This window comes from Saccostrea echinata, unplaced genomic scaffold, assembly GCF_033153115.1.
Source record: "Saccostrea echinata isolate AGI-Se365-2 ecotype Australia unplaced genomic scaffold, CSIRO_AGI_Sech_v1 ptg000005l, whole genome shotgun sequence".
In the NCBI taxonomy this organism is placed as follows: Eukaryota; Metazoa; Mollusca; class Bivalvia; order Ostreida; family Ostreidae; genus Saccostrea; species Saccostrea echinata.
Genome location: NW_026889754.1, coordinates 94,972 through 105,306, shown reverse-complemented (window position 1 = coordinate 105,306; position 10,335 = coordinate 94,972). Strand labels below are relative to the sequence as shown.

General features: G+C 36.5%; 2 long non-coding RNA genes across 2 annotated transcripts; both read right to left on the bottom strand.

The window, feature by feature from the left end:
* Positions 1-1,031: 1,031 nt before the first annotated feature.
* Positions 1,032-2,018, bottom strand: LOC133179947 (uncharacterized). The gene is made up of 3 exons (XR_009720204.1): positions 1,762-2,018; positions 1,383-1,447; positions 1,032-1,134 (listed from the first exon to the last, which is right to left on the bottom strand). It is a non-coding gene; the product is annotated as an uncharacterized LOC133179947 (long non-coding RNA).
* A 7,155-nt stretch (positions 2,019-9,173) lies between these two features.
* Positions 9,174-10,116, bottom strand: LOC133179946 (uncharacterized). Its single transcript, XR_009720203.1, has 3 exons — positions 9,865-10,116; positions 9,486-9,550; positions 9,174-9,237 (listed from the first exon to the last, which is right to left on the bottom strand). It is a non-coding gene; the product is annotated as an uncharacterized LOC133179946 (long non-coding RNA).
* Positions 10,117-10,335: the final 219 nt, after the last annotated feature.

Here is a 10,335-nt window from a genome sequence, read left to right as displayed (position 1 = left end):
AAAGTCTGTTTAGTGAATGTGTAAAATTTGTTTTTAAAATATTAATTGAGTCCTATATTAAATATAACCTGCACATGATAACACAAAAAAATTCTCTGAGTAAAAATATATAGAGCTAAAGTTCCAAGATATTAAATCCAAGAAATGTGTAGATTTGAAGAATTTTCTTCTAAATATCCTTCCACCACAAGATATAGTCCCCCATAAATCTTGTTTCCTCACAATTTTGTGAGAAGTTTTTAAATTGAAAATTGTATAATTTGCATTGTTTAATTGTTTAATTCAAATATGTCATTAAGATTGAATTGTAATAAATATTTTTGAAGTTAGAGGTTCTGATCAAACTTTTCTCAAAAGCTGACGAGTGACATACCTTAAGTAAAGCTTACCTGAACGTAGAAGGCGGGAACGCACACTCCATAATTACAGGTAGACGACGTCAGATTTTAATATGTTATTTATGTAGACAAGTTTTATGTCATTTTTACCTTTAGGTTTATATACGTCTCGTTTTTAATTAATTCCCATGAAATGCATATTGTCTTGGCAACGGAGTAATGGTCAAAAGTTTGTATAGCGTTCTCTGTAATATTTCCAGCATGCAGTAATAATTATACCTCGGCTGTAGTCAATTATTTCACGCGATGAAAGATGCTGAATAATAAATGAGATCAATTAGTGCGGTGATCTGGTGCATCTTATTGCCCGCTAGACCTAAGAAATAATTACCCGACCCCCGGACTTACCTCTGCCTATGACAGAATCCCCTCCAGTAAGATTTCATCAGCAGCAGGCCAGGGGCCCTAGTGTCTCTGAAGTTACCTGGATTTACCTGTCCGATGAATGCCACCTACGACTCCGTACTAAAGTAAGGCGTACAGGGGCGGGGTCCTTACTTAGAGCGGGGTAAATCTAGTTCCCAGATCTCCCACGCTGTCAGATGAGATCGGGGTATCTCTGTCTCCTGAGAGCGCCCTCTGTGACTCCTAACGTGATTCCCGTGTTCGCTTCATTAGAGTTTTCTTATTCCGTGTAATGGAATTGTAACAGGGATTTGTGTAAATAAACAAGCACGCCTCTGTCAGGTTCAGGTCTATTTTATTGACACAGTGAGCAGTATATATTAACATAGCCCTGAAATATAATAAAACAACAATATTATATCACATCAAATCAATCCTATTAATGCATCATTTATACATACATCTAGCTCTCATAGATAACATATTGATAATGATATATTATAGACAAGATGTATCTTTATATGTACATTGACTCTCAATTAAGGGAGATAACTCTTACAACTGATACATAGACTTTACATATTTTCTCCCATATAAAGGCATAAAAAATATTACTAATTAAAACAAATAGTTCCTCACCATTCTGTGGGAAAAGGCTTTAATTACCACATGTATGTATGATGTCATAAACATGTATATGGATTCTGTAATTTAATACAGTATACATTAAAATATATATTCCATTAAAATAAAAAAAATCATCTGTTCACTTTGAACAAAGTAACCAAATATCTTGGTCATAAAATATATAGTGTAATTTGAACATAACAATTTACACTTTCAATATATAACATTACTGATCTTCAAAATCAATAATTCCAATCATAAAAATAAATATCTTTCTCTCATGGTCATTCATTCTATTAATATAAAGTGTAGAAGGGATTTATTATAATTGCATATTTACAGACTGCACAAGTTAATTAACTATTAGCAATAAAGAAAAGTTAGTACTTACCAAAAGTGGAAAAAAAGTCAGTCTCCAAGTCAAGGTCATGAGAGAGTCCATAAAATGAAGTCTTGGTAATCTCTCAACAAGACAAAGAATGAATATTTTGGCGGTAAAACCAATGACCAAAAGAATAAAACCAATGAGATCCAACTTTATAAACAAACTACCAATGAAAACCAATAAAACACCAAAACCTCTGACCTGCCCTAAGGTAACTAATTATCTATATACAGGTGTACAAGTTTACAGGTAGGGCTAGGGAAATAAAGGGGTGGATCCAACATTTGATCTATTATGGTAGTTTAATTTATTTACATTTAATTCAAAACATTTATTAAATAAATATATTCCACACTACTACAACCTCCCCCTGGTTGCAGAATGACGTCCACGTCATTCAACGGTGAAGTTTACGGCATAAAATAACAGATATGTACAAATATTAAAAACACATTACTGAGATGATGACACAATATTTAAAAGAGTCATCTGGCACAAATTAGAGTCCACACTCTGTAATAATCCATCCTTCATCATCTCTTTTACAAAGTTGGCTCTACGTAGCCAGTCTGGTTCTGGTTGACCTTGTGTCATCATAATATAGTCCTTGGTCCATTCTGGAACCTTTCTTTGTCTTGCCGACTTCCGCGGAGCAGGAACTGGGTTATCTTGATTTGGTTCATCTTCATCTATAAAAGGCTGATTATCGTCTGCTTCTTCAACAACTTCATCTTCTACTACTTCATCTTCTTCTTCAACCTCACCCTCAGTCTGATTCGCAGGCTCCTGCTGCTGAAGAGCGTCCTCTTCTGAACCAGGTGCTGAAGCTTCTCCGGTCGAAGAAAGGTCGTCACCTTCTTGACAGGAGGTCTTTGTTAGTAAATTCTCGGACAATATAGGGTTACCTATAAATGAGAATTCACTGTCAGTATCTGAAATATAAAGAGAATCACTTGTATTAATATTTACAGTTTCTTCTCTTTTCTCTGCCTTCCTTCTTTGTCTAGGTTTGGGTACTGGAGGTAAAGAGGATGTAAACTTGGATCCTATTGGTAATAATAGGTTGCGGTGTAAAACTCTACATCGTCCTTCGCCATCCTCTCGCCTCACCTTGAAAACAGGAATGCCCTTGTTCGGTTGGGATAGAATCTCATATGGTACATCTTCCCATTTGTCCGATATTTTGTGCTTGCCATCATAAGCCACAATTTTGACGAGCACTCTGTCTCCAACATTCAATGTGGCTGCTCTGGCTCTTATGTCGTAGTTGGATTTTTGTCTTAGCTGAGAAGATTTTATAGCTGTCTGCGCTTGCTTATATGCTTCTTGCAATCTTTTTCTCATCTCGGCAATATATTTGCTAGTACATTTGTCTTCATCATAGGATTTTGACAGTCCAAAAATTACATCAACAGGCAACTTCGGTTCTCTCCCGAACATCAAGAAAAATGGTGTAAATCCTGTTGTGTCATTTACGGTAGAGTTGTATGCATGTACCAGGCTATTGATGTGTCGCTTCCAATCAGCTTTCTGGTAGTTCTCTAGTGTTCCTAACATGGACAACAATGTTCTGTTAAATCTCTCGGTTATTCCGTTTCCCATTGGATGGTATGGAGTGGTCCTGGATTTGGAAATACCTAAAAGTAAACATAATTCTTTAATAATATTGCTACAAAAATTTGTACCTTGATCAGAGTGAAGTTTCTCAGGAATTCCATAATGAATGATGAAATTGTTGAAGATGGCCTCTGCTGTTGTCCTAGCTGTCTGGTTTCTTGTTGGAACTGCAATAGAAAATTTAGTAAAATGATCTGTAATAACTAAAATGTTCTGGATTCCTCCTTTTGATGGTTCCAAAGTAAGATAGTCCATGCATACTAACTCTAACGGCTGAGATGTAGTGATGTTTACTAGCTCTGTCTTCTCAGCTGGCCTCTTACTCTTGATGCATCTCTCACAATTCTCAATCCAAGTTATTACATCCTTTTGCATTCTTGGCCAATAAAACCTTTGTCGTACCAATGATAAAGTCTTATCACGGCCTAGGTGTCCCATCTTATTGTGGAGATACTTCAATACTGTTGGAATAGATGAGGCTGGAATGATGTGCTGTTCTAATGTGTTTCCGTCATTTCTAACTTCTCGTATCAATATTCCATCCTTTATCTTTAGTTTTGAAAAATTCCGATGAAAAATAAGGTCACTTTCAGTCTGGAGCGAGTTCTTACTAGGTTTTACTCCTGTGAGGACTTGCTGTTTCCAATAAGAAATAGTAGTGTCATCATCTTGTAATGAAACAATATCAAAATGCTCTCCAGGTTCACTGACAGGTTGCATAAACTGGCATATCTCTTCATCTACACATAATGTCTCTGCATAAGGTTGACCTATCTGGCATATGGCTTTGATGGACTCAGAAGAAATGGTTTCAGTTTCCTTTAGTCTAGATAAGCTGTCAGCGTCTATGTTGGTTTTTCCAGGTTTGTAGAGAATTTTAAAGTTGAAACTAGCCAAAGATGAAATCCATCTGTGTCCTGTAGCATCCAGTTTAGCGCTGCTTAAAACATAAGTAAGGGGATTGTTATCGGTGTAAACGGTGAAGTCTTTTCCTTGAAGATAGTCTGCAAATTTCTCGGTGACTGCCCATTTCAGCGCCAGAAACTCAAGTTTGTGTGTAGGATAATTCTTCTCTGAGCGGCTTAATCCGCGACTGGCATAGGCGATGACTCTATCTGACCCACTTTGAGTTTGGTATAAAACTGCGCCTAATCCTGTTTGGCATGCATCTGTATGCAGTTTGAATGGTTGGCTGAAGTCTGGATAGGCTAAGATGGGTGGTGATGTCAGTTTCTCTTTGAGGATGTCAAATGCCGTTTGTTGTTCCTGATTCCATTTCCACTTGGGATCTGCCTTTTGCTTACTGTTGCTTCTGGGTTCCTTACCAACCGCCATTACATCAATGAGTGGTCTAGCAACCTAAGTCTTTGATGAATTTCCTATAGTATCCGGCAAAACCTAAAAATTGTCTAACCTGTTCAGAATTAGTAGGTACTGGCCAGTTTTTGACTTTGGAAATTTTATCTGGGTCTGGCTCAACCCCATCCTTTGAGACAATATGTCCTACATACTTGACTCTGCTCATGAAAAAAGAACAATTTTTAGGAGAAAGTTTAAGACCATAATTTCGAATACGTTGGAAAACCTGTTGGAGTCGGTCAAGGTGTTGTCTGAAAGAAGAAGAAAAAATAATTAAATCATCTAAATAAATAAAACAAATTTTGAGATGTAAGTCGCCTAAACATTCTTCTTGTAGACGTTGATACGTGGCTGGGGCGTTTGCTAAACCGAAACTCATCTTGTTAAATTCATAGAACCCTAAAGGTCCTACTGTAAATGCGGTTCTCTCTTTATGATGTTCCTCAATCTCGATCTGATGGTAGCCAGACTTCATGTCAAGGACGCTGAAGTAGGTATTACCAGAGAGAGAATCCAAAATTTCCTCAATCCTTGGTAGTGCATAATTGTCCTTTATGGTCCGAGAGTTGAGTTGTTTATAGTCAATGCAAAGGCGTAGTGAACCATCGCTTTTCCGGACTAAGACTACATTTGATGAGAAAGGAGAATGAGATGGTCTAATTATCCCAGCAGCTAAGAGCTCCTTGATATGGGACCGCACTTCCTCTATCATGGCTGGTGGTATTCTCCGGTATTTCTGTTTAAATGGTGTCTCATCAGATAATTCAATACGGTGCTTTACTTTATCCGTTGTTCCTATGTCTAAATCTCCAGCTGAAAAGATGTCTTGATAGGAATCTATTAAGTCTCTGCAAGCCTGTCTTTCTTCTTCAGTGATGTCATCTGGTAAATGAATCTTGTTCAATATTCTCTCCAACTCAGGTGATGCAGTTGGTTCACTCTCAGAGAATTTACTAGGATCCTCTATGACCACAGGCTGAATCTCACAGACAACTGCTTTGGGAGAAATGGAAATGGTCCTAGTTGTTATATTGTTGATTGTCACGGGCAATATCTGGTACTCATCATATAGATATGGATGTAGTGTTGCCTCTATATCAACATCATCTGGTATGGAAGACTTAGACGACTGGTGCATCATCACAGTAACTTTTTGGTATGGAATCTTCTTATCCACATAGCCAGTGATGGTGATGTTACTGTTAGGGGGAATTATAACTCTTGTTGTCTCGGCACTTTTCACCAGTCCTAAGGCATATCCATTCTTCTGTAGGTCTCTTTCCCTGAGTATGATGCAACGGAAGGCTAAATACCACGGGGTCTGAATAGCTACTTCCTGTAGAAATCTAGAACCATGTTCCTCTCTGGTCACATCAATAAGGTTCTGTAAAATGTTTGTCCCTATTAATACAGGTACATGAGAGTTGTATGTACTATTAGGCACAACAAGGAACAAGCAATCATGTAGTTTGTCTAGTCCAGGGATGCCGAATGGTGTCAGATTAACACTGACATATCCAATGTAGGGCATAAGTTGTCCATCTGCACATTCTATTCTTATGGCCTCTTCTATAGAATGTAGCTCAACATCTCTGCTAAGATTCTCATAATAAAAGGATTCGCTAATCGTTGAGACCGTAGCTCCTGTGTCTATAAGTGCTGTACACGATATATCATTGATGGACACTCTGATCTCATTCGATGATCCAATTATTGGAACTTTGGGACTCCTTGTTCTCTTGCCAACCCCTTGTCCCCAGACGCTGGCTTCTTGGAGTTTAAATACGCTCTTCTATGATCCATTCGTACACGGCATCCAATGGCTATATGACCCTTCTGCCCACATTTATAACAAGTAGGGACTTCATACTCATTCCTATACCTAGGTGTGTCTGAAACAACATCTGACTGTGGCATCCTAACTGCCTGAGTGGAATTTCCTCTATAGTTTCCCTGCCTTCTTCCTCGCTGGAAGGATTGTCTTGTTGGTCGGTATTGCTGAGGCATCTGTGGGTTATAACTATAGCTATATTGCTGCTTCATTCCCCTAACCTCACTAGTCAGTTGTTGGATCTGGGCTTCAAGAGTTTCAAAGCTCTTTGTTGATGAATCTGCAGGAACTGCAGACTTTGCAGTAGCCAGCTTTTTCTTTTCAGTTGGTGGCTGATGCTCCAATTCCACCTTCCTGACCGCTGATCTCAATTTGTCAAATGTAAGGCATTTGTCATATAAATGACCACAAATGTCCTTCAATGTTGGGCGTAGTCCTTTAAAGAACATAGTGCGCAGCATTTCTTGTGATTCTATATAACCTACTAGGCCTTTCTGTTGTGCTTTACTGATGATATCTTCCAGACGACAACTCCATGTGGCACATTCTTCATCCTCTTTCTGATGAGCACTATAAAACTCTGCCAGTATATCTTCTCTTTCAGACACTGTTCCATATATGCTGTCAAGTTTATTCATAATGGCAGCGATGGAAGCTCCTGGGCCAAGATGCATAATAACTCGACTTGCCTCTCCCCTCAGAGAACGTCTAATAGCATGATGTATGACTTCTGGCTTGTACGATTCTCTAAGTAAGCACTCAACCTCGTATTTCCATACATCGTAGGTTGTGTCTGTCTTGGTGTTTCCAGAGAAGAATGAGATTTTTGGATAATGGATGTTAACCACTGATTTTGATTCTGCTGTGGTACCACTAGCATACTGGGGCTCCATTTTCACTTCAGATAACTTGCTCATGGATTCCATCCACTGTAAAAAGTCTTGTGGAGTGTCGGCTTTCGGCTTTATTTTCATTGTTGATAAAGCATCTACAATATTCTGAACTTCTGTCTGTGTGAAGGATATTTCCTCTTTCTGTGTTAAGTCTGTTTCCTTGGTGTTCGACATGATGACGAGTGTGATAGAAAACAATAAACAATAAACTAAGTTCATAAATTACATTCAAAATATTTGAAAAATGGAAAATTTCAGTTATTCACTCCAGATGTAACTTTAAATAATTTTCAATATGTAAGGGAGGGTTGTTCTAATTGAACAAATGAAATGCTAGACTAATATTGAAGAATAACTTTTTAATACAGGAGGGTAGTTCACATGTGGAACTAAAATAAATGTGGTATCGTATTTATAAACCTGAAAAAAAAAAATAAATTTCTACTTCCGGTTAACTTAATATACTTCCGGTCAAATGATTGAACTATGCAAGTCACATAAGATTATAAATAAAGGAAAGATTGATCAACAATACAGTCTAAAATTTACAAGTGCAAGTATGGTCAAATTTCACTGAAATCAAGAAATATGCGTTTAAATAATACCTAAAGAGTAAATGAATGCAATGCAATAAACCCAATTCTTACCTGAAAGTCACATATTAATTCAAATAAATAACAAACACTTAGAAAATAAAGGAAATTTTTAAGTCAAACCAAAAACGTGTTTACACAGGAAGCTGCAAACTGAAAACAAATTTCGCGCAGGTCGAGCTCGATCGAAAATGCGTAAATAAAGAAACCGATCTCGATATGAATACAAGCGTAAAGGCGGTAATTTCAAAACACAAATTTATAAATACAAGACAGTGGGAAATTTGGGGTTTTAAAAGAGCTGTTTTAACTATATCTAGTGAGTTAGACTACTATACACTACAAACACCACGTGAATGAACCAACAGCACAAAACACCACTGACAATAAATGAAACTTAAACTTCCACTCAACTTATTGACACCTGCTATAAAATACTACATAAAGACTAAAACAACTATGTCTTGTCTGTAAACAGTCAAATGTCAAAAGATATAGCAGTTAAATATTGTAGTTATTAATACCTGGTAGGTTCAAGGGTATAGGGCTATAATGTGCACTGTTAATTATACCACTTACCCATCCTGGCACTCCTGCTTTCAGTCCAGTAATTAATTCAAATAAAAATTAATGTGCACAGTATATACAAATATAACCCAAGCTAAATAAGATGACAGACGGACAGACAGGTCATGATCAATAAACACGTGTATCTATCTATATATATATATGCTAGCTAGCTACCTCAAAAATAAATAAACATGCATGTATCAAACTAAGAAAATCTTATCTAAAGAAAATCTTATCTACTGCTGTCTTTGGTTCCGGTGCACCAATCAGGCCGATGAAGCATGCATGCTGATGCGAATCATTACACTGTCACTATCAGTTGATATCACAAACACACTAGTGTAAATGTTCTGATCGTAGAATCGCATACACTGTTCAGTGTTCACTCTGAAGTGTCGTGCACGAATCGCTGTTTATTCAAGGTACCAGTCGTAATTTACGTCTCCTTGGAATACCATGGTGTACACGATTTCCAGTCCTCTCCGTTCACTGCTGTACATCACTGTGTCCCAACGTGGGCGCCAAATTGTAACAGGGATTTGTGTAAATAAACAAGCACGCCTCTGTCAGGTTCAGGTCTATTTTATTGACACAGTGAGCAGTATATATTAACATAGCCCTGAAATATAATAAAACAACAATATTATATCACATCAAATCAATCCTATTAATGCATCATTTATACATACATCTAGCTCTCATAGATAACATATTGATAATGATATATTATAGACAAGATGTATCTTTATATGTACATTGACTCTCAATTAAGGGAGATAACTCTTACAACTGATACATAGACTTTACATATTTTCTCCCATATAAAGGCATAAAAAATATTACTAATTAAAACAAATAGTTCCTCACCATTCTGTGGGAAAAGGCTTTAATTACCACATGTATGTATGATGTCATAAACATGTATATGGATTCTGTAATTTAATACAGTATACATTAAAATATATATTCCATTAAAATAAAAAAAATCATCTGTTCACTTTGAACAAAGTAACCAAATATCTTGGTCATAAAATATATAGTGTAATTTGAACATAACAATTTACACTTTCAATATATAACATTACTGATCTTCAAAATCAATAATTCCAATCATAAAAATAAATATCTTTCTCTCATGGTCATTCATTCTATTAATATAAAGTGTAGAAGGGATTTATTATAATTGCATATTTACAGACTGCACAAGTTAATTAACTATTAGCAATAAAGAAAAGTTAGTACTTACCAAAAGTGGAAAAAAAGTCAGTCTCCAAGTCAAGGTCATGAGAGAGTCCATAAAATGAAGTCTTGGTAATCTCTCAACAAGACAAAGAATGAATATTTTGGCGGTAAAACCAATGACCAAAAGAATAAAACCAATGAGATCCAACTTTATAAACAAACTACCAATGAAAACCAATAAAACACCAAAACCTCTGACCTGCCCTAAGGTAACTAATTATCTATATACAGGTGTACAAGTTTACAGGTAGGGCTAGGGAAATAAAGGGGTGGATCCAACATTTGATCTATTATGGTAGTTTAATTTATTTACATTTAATTCAAAACATTTATTAAATAAATATATTCCACACTACTACAGAATCAACATGTGAACGGACAACAAGCCAGGGGGATTCTGTAGACACTAGCCATAGGAATCTATACAAGTATTAGCTTCCCTAAAAAGCTTGTCTGACGTGAGCAAATTTATTAT